Raw genomic sequence first — 17,194 nt, 5'->3', positions numbered from 1 at the left:
TTTCTAATACTCTGCCCTTGGAAAACTATATTTCAACTTTATTTTAAAAGGTAAGATTTATAGGAAGCAAGATAATTAGCTTCAAGTAATGTAACTAACATGCCATGAGATCATTCCTAGAATTGATACCTTTTGTCTACAGCACAAAAGAGCTTCATATTACAGTGGAAAAGGCCAGGATTCAAATTTCAGGGCAATAGCTTGACAACTGTGTGTATCACGACATGGGTGAGTTATTCTGTGTGTCAGGCTGCCATCCATCAAGTGAAGATGGTGAGCTCCAACACTATGGGAATTAAAAGAATTACTTGATCTGATGCTTATAAGTCATGAAAGACGGCAGGGAAGACCACTCAATATACACAAGCCAGAATCAGTGTCCTTACACTATCATTACAGTTAGCACAATAACTATCATTGTTTCACAGTATTATTAAACATGCATTCATTTGCTTTGTGCTGGGAGCTATGCTAAGGATGAGCAATACAAAGGACAGCATAGAGGGGCTGAGATAATAGAATGAAGTGAACAAGCCCGTGGGACTTGAAGGCATACTGACTGCTAAGGCAGAAATGCTGGCATCACCACAAATATTTCTGTGCCTCTGGACAAATAATCAAACTCCCTCTGCATTGGCCTCCTTCTGTAGGAAAGACAGAACTACTGCCTATACCTATCTCCAAGGGCTGTTGCTTTAAGATGCTGATATCAAGAGATCTGAGTTGTACTTGGAGTACCAGTCAGCCTACAGAAGTGCTGGAGAAACACTTGAAATATAAGTCCGGGAACTATAAGATTTCTAGAAGAAAACACAGGGGAAAAGGTCCATATGTTGGTCTGGGTAATGATTTTTTGGATATAATCACAAAAAAATAGAAACGGGCATTTATTTATTGCATTAATCAAAAAGTGCCACAAAGGAATAGTTAATAGAGGGGAGAGAGAGCCCACAAAACATTTAAACCCTAACATAATTAGGAATTAATATCCAAAATAAAATCCAAACAACTCAATAGCAAGAAAGCAAGTAATCCAACTAAACTGGGTAAAACAACTGAATACATAAACATTTCTCAAAAGAAGACATGGGGATGACCGATGGGTGTATGAAAATATGATCAGTGTTGCCAGTCAATCAGGGAAATGCAAATTAATATCACAATTTTACTTCAAACTTAAAATGGCTGTTAGCAAAATGAGAGGTAAGTAAGTATTGGTGAGAATGTAGGGAAAAAGAAACCCTGGTATGCTGTTGGAGGGAATATAAATTAGCACAGCTACCGTGGAAAACTGTACGGAAGCTCCTCAAAAAAGTAAACGTTGGGTAACCCCAGGGTGCAACAGCCTGTACTGATATCCCTGGGAATTGAAAGCAGCATGGCAGTGAGGTGGGCACTTGCATTCCCACGCTCATTACAGCACTGTAGCAACAGCCAAGGTAGGAAAGCAGCTGAATTCCCACCAGAAGATGGAGGATGAAAGAAAATCTAGCTGTTCCACACAAGGAAATGCCACGCAGGCTGAAAACATAAAAAGGTTGTGTCGCTTCTCATAGCATGGATAAACTTGGATACCAAGCTATGTGGAACAAACAAATCACAGAAAACCAAAGCTGTGTGGTCTCACCTATACACGAGATCTAAAAAATGTTGTATTTATACAGGTGGAGGGTAGAATGTGGATCTATAGACGGAGGTGGGGTGGAGAGTGGACCGAGAAAAGGAAAGTGACAGTCAGAAGAATACAAAGTTTCAGAACACGACAGGAGGGAGAAGTTTTTCTGGTCTATTATCCAGCTCGTGACTATAGCTAATCATGTATTTTTATTTCAAAGCTGTTAAAAGAATATATTTTAAAATAATCTCACTATAAAGAAATAAGTATGTGAGTTGGTGGATATGATAATGAGCTAGATTTAATAATTTCTCAATTTTGTATATATATATATATATATATAACTTCATATTATACTACATAACTATGTACAGTTTTATTTTTCAATTAAAATTAGAAGGTAAGTTGCATAATGGGGACTTTTTTTTAACCATGATGTTTAGTAGTTTATCAAATATATATATCTTCAGATTATACTACATAACTATGTACAGTTTTATTTTTCAATTAAAATTAGAAGGTAAGTTGCATAATGGGGACTTTTTTTTAACCATGATGTTTAGTAGTTTATCAAAATATAAATGTCTACTGAACAATTAAAAGATAAAAATCCACTTTTTCTATCCACTTTTTCCAGAAATACATAGTCTAGCAAAGCTTATGCTTGCACAGATCGTTATCTGTCTTTTCTCTGGATGTTAAATGGTGTTGTACTCACACATGATTCCTGATCTCAAAGAGACAGTTGGGAGAACAAGCAAACATTAATAAAGTACGTGTGATGACTTTATAATTAGTTGTCGTGCTAGAGGCACAAACCATCTCTAATTTGGAGGACGGCTTGAGACAGGACGGAAATTCAGAGCCTAATGGCAGCCAGCCCACCTCCTGGTCTCCTGGAGGCACAGTCCAGAGGCCGACCTTGGGCAGGCCTGACCCGCCCCTTAGCTTCCACATCAAAATCAGTGAAAGGTGGTTCGGAGGTAGTCAGAGAAGAGGACCTAGCAATATGACTGATTCTCAAAGGGGACTCTGTCGTCCTAGGGGACCCTGCATTCTGCGGCGTGCAGCAGTCTGCCTCTTAACCTGACAGGCTTTCCAAGTCGAGGATCGTGGAACCATTAAACGGCCCTTCCTAGCGCACCGACCATGTGGGCTCACATGCTTAGAGTACGGTGTTGTGTTGATAAACTCTGAGCGGAGCTCAAGGGAGGCTGTCAAACGCGATGTAATTCACGATCCCCTAGCGTGTTAGTTCTGAGAGGCCCTACTAGAATTTCCCCTGGATATGCTGGGTCAATAGTTTCTACTTTCAAACAGCAAGCAAGATCTTGTACCTTTTTCTTCTCCCTCCCTCTCCCCTCCCCTCCCCCCTCTCTTCCTGTGTGCACCCCCCCACACACACACTCAGTGCACCATTTCTTCAGGTATTGTGTACCAGGTTCAATTTAATTTCGATGTCGTCAAGAGCCTTATCCATTTTCTTTCTATCTGTTCCAGAAGCTGTATGAAAACAAGTTTTAATTTTGATCTCCTCCTCGTTAAATGTCTGGAGTAGCGACTGAGGGACACGAACAGGTCCAAGAAGTAACCCTCCAGCCAACAGCAGGGACAGTGTGCGGAGTCCTGTTCAAATCACAAGGGAAGGACAACGCAGTGCGTCACTGCATCCAAAACAGACCAGTGGGAAAATCTCATCTGAAAAGAAACAAGTTGACGTGGGGAACTCAAGTTGGGGAATTCGAACCATCCATGAGAGGACCTTGCTTTCAAAAAGTTCAGCTTGGGCATCTCCCTTTACGAGCATCTTTAGCATAAAGAGGTTTATGACACTGTATGGAAAGATGAGGAAGACCCGAGTTACTTGCGTGACTGATCTGTAGAAAGCAAGCCAGCGCCTCCCCACTGCTGGTGACTTAACCTGTGCCGAAGTCCAGCGCTGTCCGGTCCTTCCCTCCTCCAAGCCGGCTCCTCTCGGCTGTAGTCACATCAGCCTTCTTTCCTTCCTTTGCCCAGACATGAGCCTTCCATGCTGCCCTCCGGATTTCAGCTCTAAGAGTAATGCTCCAGGAACCTCTAGGTCCGGCACCAACCCTTATCACATTATCACAAAGCGTCCCTGCAGCTCCACTGCCCTACACGTCCTCATTTTCCGTTTCTCTCGTGGTTACTGAAGTGCTGCCTCTTTCTTTTCTAGTCTGTAAGACTCCTCTAAGCAAGAGATCCATCCCATTTGCCCACCGTTCGTACTTTAAGCCCTGGCCGAGTCTCAGAGTCTCATGCATTTCTTTGGCTTTGATATTTATTTGCTGGTTCCTCAGTGCACTGGCTTTAATTTTGCAATCCTCCTAATAGAAGGGTGGAGGGGAAGGTGATGAAGAGAGCAAAGGATCGGAGGTTTTGTTAACAGAGCAGATCTGCCACGATCGGGTATGAGCAGAGAGCAAGGGGAGATCAAACGGAACAAGGGGGTCTGACCCCTCCGGGGCTTCTGCCCTGTTGCATGACTTGGAGGTCGCTCCTGTGAGGAGTGGATCTAAGTATTTGGGACTGGAGAAGCTGTTCCAGGCCCAAAATGTAAGTAACTGACACTGTAACTGGCCATGATGGATTAAGTGGAAGCTGTTCTGGGCAGACCACCCTGCATGTTAAACTTCTCCAATGCACTAACAAAGCACTTTTGGAAGAATTCTAACTAGGTCAGTAATATATCTGCCATATATCGCATGAACAATTCTAATGTAATTCATAAATATCCAGGCTTATGGAAATTGATGTTTTCTGTAAATATTGGAGTGTGGACAAGTCTCGCGGCCAGTCACAGCAGAATTAAATTTGAAGCTGAGACATAGCAGGGGAAATAAGATGGATTTGTAGATTATAGGGTGTGAGAGGTTAGGCGCTACACATTATCTGGCCTAAACAGGAGCTTCAGGACCTGCTGCTGTTTCTCAGGCAGTCACTGACCATCTTCTCTGCGTGCTCCGGCAGGCAGCTCTGTGAGGTTTCTTCCGGGGAATGACTTCCTCGTTTGCCCTCTCAGCTCCCCTTTCCATTCACCACGCCTTGTCTTGCCTTTCCCTGGCCCTCTCCCCTTCTTTGCCTAGTCCCTCCAGGGACTTATTGTTTGTTGTGAGCTTTTCAGGAGTTGCAATCACCTTCCTAAGGAATTATTCAAACACACTCGCCGTGGTTGTCCCGGGACAGTCATATCGCACACCAACACGTATTTTTTTTCCAAAAATTTTGCAATTAGGGTGTGTTCGTTGTATAAAGCGTCACCCAGTTATCCAACCAATATTGACTGGGTGCCTACGGTGTGACATTTAGTCTTCTAAGTGCCCGAGAAAGCAGAGGCAGCTGTGGTTGAAGTAAATGGTCAGGGTCTCAGTGCCAAGGGGGTCCAGACTATCGCACCCCACATCATCTTCTGAGAATTAAGGACCCAGCCTGTGCAGGAGCCTCCAGCCTAAAACTGGGGAAAACAAAGCAGAAACTGAGATGAGAGGAAACTCTCTTTTTCTTGTCAAACTAAAGTTCTGAATTTTTATTTTAGAGTCAAGTTAAAATTACTTGCTGAAGGTGAACTCATTTCCCTTCCCACTTTTTCAGTTTTCCTTTGGGGAAGGCATATAGTGACCTCATTCTCTGCAAGATTTCATAATCTATAGGGATGAAAATTAAAGAGATATATGCCCAGGACAAAAACAAAACAAAACTAAAAAAGAAAACGAACCAAAGGGACGAAGCACCCAAGCCTCAAAGAAACAAACAAAATCTCTTGACTTTTCGGTGTGTTGATCTTGTGTCCAGTTACCTGTGAGAAAGTTGTTGCTATAAAGTGAGTCCATAAAAGAATTGGCATTTATATCCAAACTGGTGTGTGTGTGTGTGTGTGTGTGTGTGTGTGTATTTAATTAAGACTCACACCTTTGAAATACTTGATTGAATGAAATATTTGTCTCGCACTGGCTGTGTGCTTGTGGGTAGACAAAATGCCACTCCTGCCCATGGAAGCAGTCCAACTTTCGGTAGGTGGCAGTCCACTAAGGCATGGCGTACAGACCTCAGCCAGAGTCCCGTGGCTTGCCCTAGGCATCTGTCAAGAAGCCCTGGACTCCCAGCTCTCGGCTTTGGAAGGAGCATGTGGCAGCGATGATTTTCCTGCCTACCCTGCTCTTGATGGACAGCTTTCTGCTCTGGAGCTGGCTGTGGTTTATGCCATGGGCCCTTCTGCGACTTAGCTCCTCCCGGAGACCCTCTTGTTGCATTCTCTCTCATACAACCAGTTCTGCAGCCATTCTCCTGGTGCGGCCACATGAATAATCTGTAAGGAGCTCACTTATTGCTGGGCTCTCTGTTCTCCGGCAGAGTTCCTGGCGCAGCTCCCACAAAGTACAGCTGACACTGTCCAGTGCCGATCTTCCTTGATGGCATATAAATGCGGGAGAAAGAGAACTCTGCTGTACCCACATGTTTGAGAAGAAAATTTGGGCGGAATGAACCAAAGGCCTAGATTTTCTTTTTCTCTTGCTCTGGTGTCTTCCCTTATTTCGCGAGAAGGGAAGCAAAAACAGACATCTTTGGCCTATGCCCTATGTGACAGGCAGAGATTCTGATCATGAACCCAAAGACTGTGTTTGCATAGCAAACCAAACTGTGCAATTTTTTAAGATAGAGTTTGTGATATGTTTTTAAAATCCCAAATACGTTCATCTCCAGTAACATCACAGAACACAGAAGAGAAATGTAGCTCAGAAAATAGAATTCTGATTCACATAAAGGCAATGCTCTTCAAAGAACATTGAATCCACAGATTACTGGGGCATAATTATTGAGGCAAAGAAAAAACAGAAATGGGTCTGTCTGTCCAAGGTAATCCCATGCTCCTGCTAAGTCCAGCCCGGAGTGAAGTGGGCTTGGGGAGGGTCAATAGTCCTCTTCAGTAAAACTGGCCCTCGAGTGTTTGATGACAACCACTCTTCATTAGTGCTGTGTGGATTATTCACAGTTACAAAGTTACTGGAATTCACAGTTACAAAGCGCCCAGGAAACACTACGCCCTGTGAGACTCAAGGGCAGGAGAAGCACTGCATGAGCATTTTGCAGTTACCTGTCGAGATATTCTCCAAAGTTCTCCATCTGAGTAATCAGGAGAGTAATTGAACACAATGAGGTGTCAAAAGCTTTCCCAAAGTAATATAGAGCAGGATTAACCATTCAATTAGCCCCACCACACCAAAACCACACTTGCTTTACAATGCTCAAAGACTCTTTGTTTTTCTTTTCATTTTTATTCTGTGGCTTTACTGGAGATTAAATGCTGAGCTTTCACAACGAGCTATATCCCTATCCTTCTTTTTTCTTTTCTTTCCTTTTGTGGGAGGCAATGTCTTTCTTAGTATCAAAGTGGCCTAGACTGGACTCATACTTGGGGCCTTCCTGCCTCAATCTCCCAGAGTGCTGAGATTATAAGTGTGCAACATCATGCCCTCCTCCACCCTTGTCTTAATGGAAGAATCCTTTGACTTTTGTGAACTCTTTATTCAGTACCTTATCCCGATTTATTTTTGCATTCCACCCTCTTCTCAGATGGGAACAGAAGAGAACAATTTCTGCTTTGCAATGTTAACTCAGTATAATTTATTTTGAAAAAATAATCCAATGATTACATGTTAACGTCATTTTCATGTAACATACCACATAAGTACAATGAATACTTTCACTGTGTATATCAAAGTGATATTGAATAGCAATTCAAGAGACATGGAATCATATAAACTAGACACAGGAATTTAACAGCATAGCAGGCTGAGTATATTTATTACAGGAAAAATATGCCCTTTCTTACTTACTGGTTTCTGGGTCAGGGCTGAGGGACAGCCGCTGAGGTCCTGTGTTCTTTGCATAATGATGCAGAGTCATCTGATCAGTTTCCATTCTTTTTATATTCTCAGGTTAGAAAGTCAGAGAATTGTGCCATACATTTTTAAAAAATATTTTAAGCTTGGACTTGAGGTATAAAAGTTATTGCATCTTCTTCATGCAATAAACAGTGATTGCAGGCTGCTTTGGTCTGGAATCTCTTACACCCATTCCACATCCCAGGGGACCCTCAGCACCCAGCAAATACTTGCCAGAATCAACACAGTGGGTTATATGCCTGCCTTCCCAGTGCTGTGCTCAGGACCCCAGAAGAAAATCTGAGTTTTCTTCTGCTCCTCTCAGCACCTGGCAGTGTGTCCTGAGGTCCCCAGAGTTCAGCTATGTTTTCTGGGTGAAGTCTCAGAGGCTCTGGGCTTTGGGATACTTAAAAAGTAGTAGATGAAAATTCCATGCTTTTTGTGCCAGATGTGGGCATGTTTGAATTTGGATCATTACAGAGGTAGGAAACTGATAATTATTCAGAAATGCAGAGTACTCAGCAAAGTTATCCACAATATAGAAGAGACTGAGAATCTTCAGAGGGCACTAACAGCCCTACTGGGGCACCACCCACTTCTCTGCCCACGGAAATTCCCCTGTTCCATAGTTGCTACCATTTGGGGTGTTATGGAACATTTTAAGGACACATGTTAACCTGCAGAACATGGGTAACACTGTAGATGGCGCTTGTTCAGCAGCGATGAAAATACACTTCATGTGCAAGATAAAAATGCTTTTTGGTTCAAGTTTACAACTTTATTTTTCTCTGTGTACACTAACCCCTTTTGTCCTGAACCAGAAATCTCATTTTATTTTTTTCCCTTGAAGTCATTACACACATCTTCATTTCTCCAATACATTTGGAACCAGCTTCACCATCCTGGTGACCTCATCATTAAAGAGTTTTTAAAAAGTCTTTGACATGTATGTACTTTTTGTTTGCAAATGATTTGTTGTTTTAGCTTTTTGAAAATGATACTTAGAGTTCATGCATATTTAGCTCATGTGGCTGTGTAAATATTTAGAAATAATCTGGTTTTCCCCAAATATATTTTATATTTGATTATTTGAAATTTATGTAACTAAACACGTGTGTGTGTGTGTGTGTGTGTGTGTGTGTGTCTACAGGGGGATTTATGTAAAAAATGTAAGCTGTGCTTGGCATATATGCTTGTTTTAGAAAAAAAAAATAAGATAAGTAACGTTTTGACAATGAGGGCATCAGAAGCAGGATGTAATTGTAAACCTGGAGAACATATAGCCAAAATGCCAGCAGGCTGCCACGTACCACACAGGAAGACTAGGCACACGTTGAGGTGTTGGGTGTGAATTCAGCAGATGACACAATGCAGTAGGCCTTTTTCCCTGAAAGATTTGGTTCGAGCTCCATCTTCCAATGGCTCACCTGGGGGCAATTCAGAGAACACTGCACTGGTTTCTTCCATACGTGGACTATACCTCTAACTTTTATAAATCACACAGCAGATTTTTAAAAAACAAAATATGGGTGCTTTTCTCAATGTAAACTGTTTTTCTTTTTCTCTTAGGAGCACAGTCTTGGCAATAAAAAACACAGGAAGGAAAGGAGAAGTCAGATGAGGGACACAGCCACGCCACCAGGGGTTGTAGGAAAAGCCAACGACAGGAAGTCGTGGTTAAGAGAGAGAACTATGGCCATTCATCTGAACTTCTTGGGATTTTCCTTCACTCCTTAGCGTAGAAATTCTTACTAACAGAGACGGTAACCAAGCGGGCGGAAGCCTAACCTGGTCTGCAAGGCCCCGCTGCTCTGGCGAGGTCCAGCCCTCGGGGCGGGGACAAGGCGCGCACCTCGCATCTGTCCGCCCTCTGTGTGCTCGAGACTGGCTTCGCCGCTGACTTTACATCTCCAACAGGGCTTTGATTCGCTTCATTTTTCTTTACTGCATGAATACTCTCGACAAAATTTGTTTGAAGGGTCTGAGCACAGAGTCCTCACCAGCTGCATTCTGAACAATATCTAAAGTGCTCTTGCAATCTTTGCCTGTACATCCGTGTGCGAGCATTATTTTAGAGAATATTATCTGTAGACCAGATATGATTTTTATTATTCTTGTTCATTTACTGTTCTTTTATATCTTCCTTATAATTACAGACCTCTAATTGTTGCATATTGCCATGTAATATTTAACTGAATATACCTCAGACTATACCTTCTCTAATTTTAGACATTTATTTAAGCATCGGTTTGCTGTTTAAACAATTCTGGCATGAATGTCTTTGAGAATATCACCGTTTATGCCATATGAATGACTACAAACCCTTAATTCTAAAATAAATATTTGAAGTATCTAGGAGTGGGGTATGTCTCAAAATCGGTGTACACATTTAACATGGTCGTTACAGATTAACAAGCTGTATTTAAATTAGGAGCAGGCCCTAGAATCATTCGTTTAGAATCTAGAAAATGAGCATAGCGGTGGTAGGAATTACTCAAACTGATAAAAGTAATATAGGAGAAAGCAAATGTAATTAAAATTGTGGCAATCTCCAGTTTCTGAGAAGCAAAACGCGAAGGAACAAGCAAATGAATTTTTCGGTGTGCAGGAATCGTACACGCACGCACGTCTAGCGAGCACGCAAGACGAGTGGCTCACGGATGGGCGCGGGTGGCGGGCACAGCTGGCCTCGCGGCAGTGGAGGGCAGCTGGGTCCCCACACCCACCTTCTGCTTGGTCCTCAGCGCCGAGCCGCGTGTCTTCTTGTGTCCACGCGCTAAACCCCAAGTAGGGTTCTCTGTACACTGGGTCCTGTGCCTCTGTCCGGTATCTGAACATTTCAGTTTCTTTTCTTACTCTCTTTTTGCTTTTTTCATGTGGTCCTGGGGATTGAACCCAGAACATTGGCACTGTTCCAAGACATATCCGATAGTTTTAATTTTTTTATTTGTTATTTTTTCCATTAAGTTTATTGGCACATTTAAAGCAAACCATAGTTATATTAATCATTGGGATATTGTGCCTTTACATGATATATTTTGGTTCTTGTTTTTTCCCCATACCCCTGACCTCCCTTCACCCCCTTCACCCTTTCCTATTTACAAAGACTTTGTTTCCATTTTTTCCTTTTTTCACATTTTTCTTTTCCCTTATTTCCTTTCCCCTCCCCTTCCCACTTCCCCTCTAGCCATTTTCTTCCTATTTCACACTCACAATTATACCACTTGAACCTTATTTACACTTTTAGTTTTTCACACGAGAGATTATTCGGTATTTACACGTGTGTGTCCTATTTATTTCACTTAAGAGCATGACCTCAATGTGCATCCATTTAGCTATAAATGTTTCTAGTTTCTCATTCTTCATGGATCAGTAGTACTCAAAAATCCTCAGTAAGATATTGGCAAACAGAATACAGAAGATCATCAAGAAGGTCACACGCCCTGACCAAGTTGGATTTATTCCAGGGATGCAAGGATGGTTCAACATACGTAAATCAATAAATGTAATACACTATATCAACAGAATTAGGAATTAACACACTATATCAACAGAAATCATATGATCATCTTAACTTTTCCATCTTGAGGCAGGTTCTCACTGAGTGGCTGCACCATTCAGGCTGGCCTGGGACTTTAGCTCCTCCTGCATCGGCCTCGCAGAAGACTGGGATTCACCACAGGCAAAATTGCACCATCTTCTGGAACACCCTTCTTTCTCATTTGACTGACCTAGTGGACAAAACTTTGCAAGTCCCAGCAAATACTCATACTTTGTCTCCTCAGATCCATTTAGATGTGTGCTTGCATAAATGACACTACTGCAGAACATGAAGGGGAAATTAAAAATGTACCATGTAGCAGTGGAGGTGGGTGGCCTTAAATATGATAATCCTACAACCACAATTTATATAACCGTGGAGCCATTAAAATGAGTGAATTAGGCCCATTTTATGTTGTGCGAACATGACAGATTGACTTTATAGCATTAATGCTTGTATGTGCTTTTCATTTAGTTTCTGACTATTAAAAATCCATTCATGTATTTGGTTCTGTTCTTAGTTGGAGCTGATCAAAGAGCCAATTCAAAGATTTTTTTTTCCTAAGATTTTTTTTTGTTTGTTTTTGTTTTTTTGTTCTTTTTGAGAAAGGTTCTTACTATGTAGTTGAAACTGACCTGGAATGCACTATGTAGCCCAGGCTGGTCTGGAACTCACAGCGATCCTCCTGCCTCAGCCTCCTGAGTGCTGGGATTACAGACATGCACCACCATGCCCAGCTTCCTAAGATAGGCAGTTTAAATTTAGTTCATGAGCAGTGAGAAGCAATACCAAAGTCTCCTTGGCTTTAATGGGGTGAATATTTCTTTTCCTCCCACACGTGCTTTGTCCTGTACCTTAGGTGTGTTCTGCCCCTTGCTATCTTTCTCAGGGTTTAGGGGAACAGAGTGACTTATAAGCCACCTCCAGGATCCTCACAGGCAGAAATAAGCGCACAGCACTGGGTTTTAAAGTTTCTTCCTGAAGATGACACTCTTTATTCAAAGCATGGCTCACTGGACACAGAATTTATATGGTAAGGCTCAATACTAAAAGACAGAGAAAGTGTAATTTTTCCCCTTCCAAAGGTACAGCAAATATTTTGAACAAAAATGCTACCCCTCTGATCTGTTCAAGGAGTTTGTTAGTATTTGGTTGTAGAGTTACAAAGCCACACATTTATTAGCTAAAGAAATTTGGCACAATGTAGCCCTAAGTGATTTAAAGCAGGAATAAGAAGTTTCTGTGGAGAGGCAGAGGGTAAACAGGGCCAACTTTGCTGGCATGTAGTCCTTGTTACAACACTTTCCACTTCTCAGTCCTGCCAGTGTAGCCAGAAAATGGCCCTAGTTATTAAAGAAACGACAGTCTGTGTCTATCCATATGCACATATATGATACTTATATATATAATATATGATAATAAATGTATATTAGATAATACATATAATGCACACTTAGATTGATCTTGCTGGCTACTTGAGCTTGCTTGCTACTCATACAGTAGATTAGTTCTTGTCTGATTAGAGTTGAACTTTACACAGCCTGTGGAGATCTAGAGTTTGAGCTGTTCTTGTTGAAAGACATCTGTGTAGTGGATAAAACTGAAATTTTGCTTGTGGCAAGTTCTGCTCTAGGGTAAGGCAAACCATGTTTACTTTAATAGTTGTTGGTTCTGTGAAAAATATCTTGAGATATAGAGGTATAATTTGCAAAATTGTTTTCAGTGTACTTTCATCCTTAAACAGGCTACAGAAATAAAAGCTCCATGAAATCCTTTGGCTCATGGGATCAGGGAAGCCCACTGAGCAGGCGTCATAAGAAGTCTGAATTAAGAAAAGAGTGAGGAATCATCATTTAAATCTGAAAATTAAAGGGAATAGTTACTTGGAAATGCACTCATTCGACATCATCCTGGTAAAGGTACATTACTACGTCACCTACCATTCATCATCTAAATAGACAATAGTAACAACCCATCCAACTGTTACAGACAAAAGGCGACAATGTTCATGTCTATGTCTTTTGCACCCTTATATAGGTTCTTACAGGTAACTATAGAAATACAAATGTCTACTGTAGCTGACAAAATGAAACAACATCATTCTGTTGGGTTGAGACTTGCTGAAAATATTTAACAACTTATATTGCTCAGTTTTGTTCTAAGACTCAAAATCTGCTTTATGGTAAGATATAAAGCATGTTCAAATTCCTTTTCCCCAAAAATGTAGACTTAAATATGAAGGAGAAATGTTAATTGATTCATTGAACTTTTGAGGTGACTATTTAACATTTCCAATGAAAAGAGGCCTACCTCTAATCCCAGGCAGCAGCTTTCCAAAGACATACATTAAAATTATGTTTCTGTTTTCATTTCCTCCTAATAACTGAGACTAGGAAAGCCTGCTCTTCTACATCAGGATTATAAACCATCATTTAGACAAAGCTTCATTAAAATACACCAAACACTAAAGGTCATTTTGGTTTCCATACATTTGTGTTGCAGCAACCAAATGTTGCAACGATGCATATCAGCTGCCATCAAAATTCAGGAACACCCCAAAATGGCAAAAGTAAGATGAGGACCTGGGGGGTTAGTTCATCCGAAACCAAGATCGATCGAATGCGGTCCTTACCCTTGAGGAAATCATTTTGCATGGAAAATAGAAGCTCACATTGACAGTAAGAATGGGTCAGGTAAGCACAAAGGGGATTTCCAGTGAGCCGTTTAGCTCAACTGACCCAGGGAACTGTTTTGCTTTTTCCCATTTCAAACAGGAATGGTATTTAAAGTCCAACAGCCACAAAGGTAAATAGAGACTCAGTTCAAAATGTAACCAAATAAATAAATTAAAATGTCCAAGTAAAGAGAGGAATTAAAGTTGGAGCAGTGAGTGGGGGCAGCTGGGCAGGATTATGCGGTGAGCCCCGAATTCTGTACCACTGGAAGTGGAAGGGAATCTTTGGGGTGCAAATTAGGAATAAGATGCTGCACACAACTGGGTTCACAAGTCAGGGCCTTGCATAGGCAAGAGCTATACAAACTTAGCCATCCAGGAAAATAGCAAAATCTTAGAGCAGGCCTGGAAAACCTGGCTCCAAAGGAATCAGTGTCAGGCTTTACTCCTTCCTTGAAGTCACAGTCCCCGGTCCAGTCCACAACAAGTGGTCCTGGGAGAAGACCTTTTAGAGATAAACATATCTGAAGAAAGAGACCAGGAGAGGGGCAGTACAATACTGAGAAACTTCCTGTACTGATGAGAGGCTGGCTTTTAGATTGACTGAACCCTCTAAGTCATAAACAGGGGAAATGTAATAATCAAAAATAATGCTAAAGGCAAACTAATTATTTTCACTGAAATAAAATTGGGATTATTTAAAAAAGAAATAATAAGTAGGCCATGAGTAAATATCACATCACTAATAACAGATCCAACACACTAGGAAATAGATCCAGTAGTACAGAAGTACGACAAATCAGAGGGTCAAACCAGAATGAACTCTGTCTAAGAATGGGGGTGAAGTGGAGGGATTTTCTAGCAAACACTGAAGTAATCTATTTCCTGTAGATCATGACTTGGGGTTTCAAATCAGACTAAACTTTATTTTTAAATGAGGAAAATAAAAGCATTGTCTAGCAAAAATTGAGGAAATCTATTTCTTGCAGATTTTTACTGTAAGAAGTATTGACTATTTTTCATTAAGAAAGATTAAATCCAAAAGGAAACAGCTGAAAGAAACAGCAAATGTGAATAACTTTAAATAAATACTTGATTATAAATAACAGTACTGATCAGGATGAAAAGTGTAGAACTAGCAGGATTGAAATATTAAAATAGGCAGCCTGGGCCCCGATCCACCGTGGGAAGGAGAGCCACACCTGCTCCCGACCCAGCCGCCACCGCTCAAGAGCCGGGAAGGTAGCCGTGCGGGCACCCCTGAACCCCCATAAGTGTATTCCCCTCCACACTCTCAGACCTCCTGACTGTGCCAGTCTTTGGACCCACTCTGCAGAAGCAGAGGTGGTCATCAAGGGTATTTTTCTGAGTTCCCAACTTTGAACATCTTTAAAGAAAGGGCATGGGAAACCTGTAATAGAACGTTGTGGAGTTCAACCATTCAGAAGGTTGGGGAACTCAATCTGGGCCTTGCAGCCCGAGGTCAGTCAGCATCATGGGGTTCAGCCATCAGCTAACTGAGATCAGGGGTCTTGCATCCTCGCTCTGTCTGAGCCATTAAATGGTAAATACACTATATTGAAATTTTTTTCACTGAAGACATGCTCTGGACTTCTTCTTGATTTCAATTTAATTCAAATGATTTAAGGGTGATAGACTAGTGACTACCACAGGTGGTCAGTGTCCAAGTTGTGCTTGATCTCAATGTGCTACTGATTGTATCAGCTGGGATAAAGCATTGCAATCGATTTGATGAGCTATTTCTCTGATGTTATGAAGATGAGAATGTCTGTGGGTCGTTAGAGACACAGAAGCTAGGGCACAAATATATCAGGAAGATTTGGGTGATAACCCAGAGATTAAACCAAGGACAGTCCGACAACAAAAATAAAAATGAGAAAACACTTAAGCAAGATACAAAGACAGACTTCCAGTTCACCAATGGCAAACAGTAGGGCAAATGAGGATGAAAAGCCTGATAGTGAACCACCAGGACACCCTGAACTCAAAGCACAGGAAGTAACAAAACAGATCAATCAGGCTCTAGAAAAATTCAAAACAGAAATAATTTCCCAGATAACCATAGAGATAGTGAGCAAAATGGAAATCGTGATTCAAGACTCTAGAGCAGAAACTGACAAAAAAATAGATGAGCTCAGGACCATGATAGAAGCCATGAAGGCCCAGCATAAGAAAGAAATGGAAAAAATAAACTCCCAACATAGGAAAGAAATGGAATCCATGAAACAGATTCAAACAGATATCCAGGAGATTAAACACTCCATAGAAAGTGTACACAACTGAATAAAAGAATGTGAAGATAGAATCTCAGATATAGAAGCTAAGATTGCAGTCAGTGACCACGAAAAGAGAGGTCTCTTAAAAACAGCAAGAGATCATGAGAAATTGATCCAACAACTCCTAGATGATGCAAAGAAGAATAACATAAGACTGATAGAAATACATGAAGTAGCAGGAGAAAATACAAATGACTTAATAAAGCTGTTCACAGAATTAATGACAGAAAACTTCCCAAACAGAGGGGAAGAATCTGACATTCAGATAACTGAGGCATACAGGACCCCAACTAGCTACGATAAAAAAAAATCTACACCTAGACATATAATAATCAAGATCCTAGAAACCCAACAGAAGAACAAAATACTACAAGCAATAAGAGAAAAGAAACAAATCACATATAAAGGAAAGCCCATCAGAATCAAAGCAGACTTTTCAACACAAACCCTTGGGGCAAGGAGAGCCTGGAATGAGATATTTCAAGTGCTAAAAGAGAACAATCTCCAACCTAGACTGATGTATCCTGCATAACTCTCTTTCAAAATGGATGGGGAAATAAGACACTTCCACGACAAAGAACACCTGAGAAACTACATGAATACCAAACCAGCACTACAAGCAATTCTAAACAAGATCCTAGAAAAAGACAATGAAGGCAACAACACCATGAGGCCCAACAGAGCAAATCAAATAGGCAAGGCAAGAAATTAAAAGGAGAAGGTGAAAAAGTAAAAAGAGTCAACAAAAGGCCAATAACATGTCAATAATAAGTCAGTACATATCAGTTATAACCAGCAATGTCAGTGGCCTCAACTCACCAATCAAGAGAAACAGACTGGCAAAATGGAATAAGCAAAATCCAACAATATGTTGTATACAAGAAACACACCTAGTGCAAAAAGAAGCCCATAGACTGAAAGTGAAGATAGAAAACAATTCTCCATGTGACAGGAGCCCAGAAAAGACAGGAGTAGCAATCTTATTTGCAGACAAAGTAAATTTCAGACCAAAACTGATTCTAGTATTATTGATGCAGGATGGTACTGTATCATACCTCTCTGAATGTAAAATATCTTATACCTGCTTTATGATACAGTAGCTTTATCAGAGCTACATTTAATGATATTACTCTAGAATGTTCTCTTTCCAGATGATGATTAAGA

This window comes from Fukomys damarensis, unplaced genomic scaffold, assembly GCF_012274545.1.
Source record: "Fukomys damarensis isolate Sample0158 unplaced genomic scaffold, DMR_v1.0_HiC HiC_scaffold_2, whole genome shotgun sequence".
NCBI classification, from domain to species: domain Eukaryota; kingdom Metazoa; phylum Chordata; class Mammalia; order Rodentia; family Bathyergidae; genus Fukomys; species Fukomys damarensis.
Note: the sequence above shows the minus strand (reverse complement) of the source record.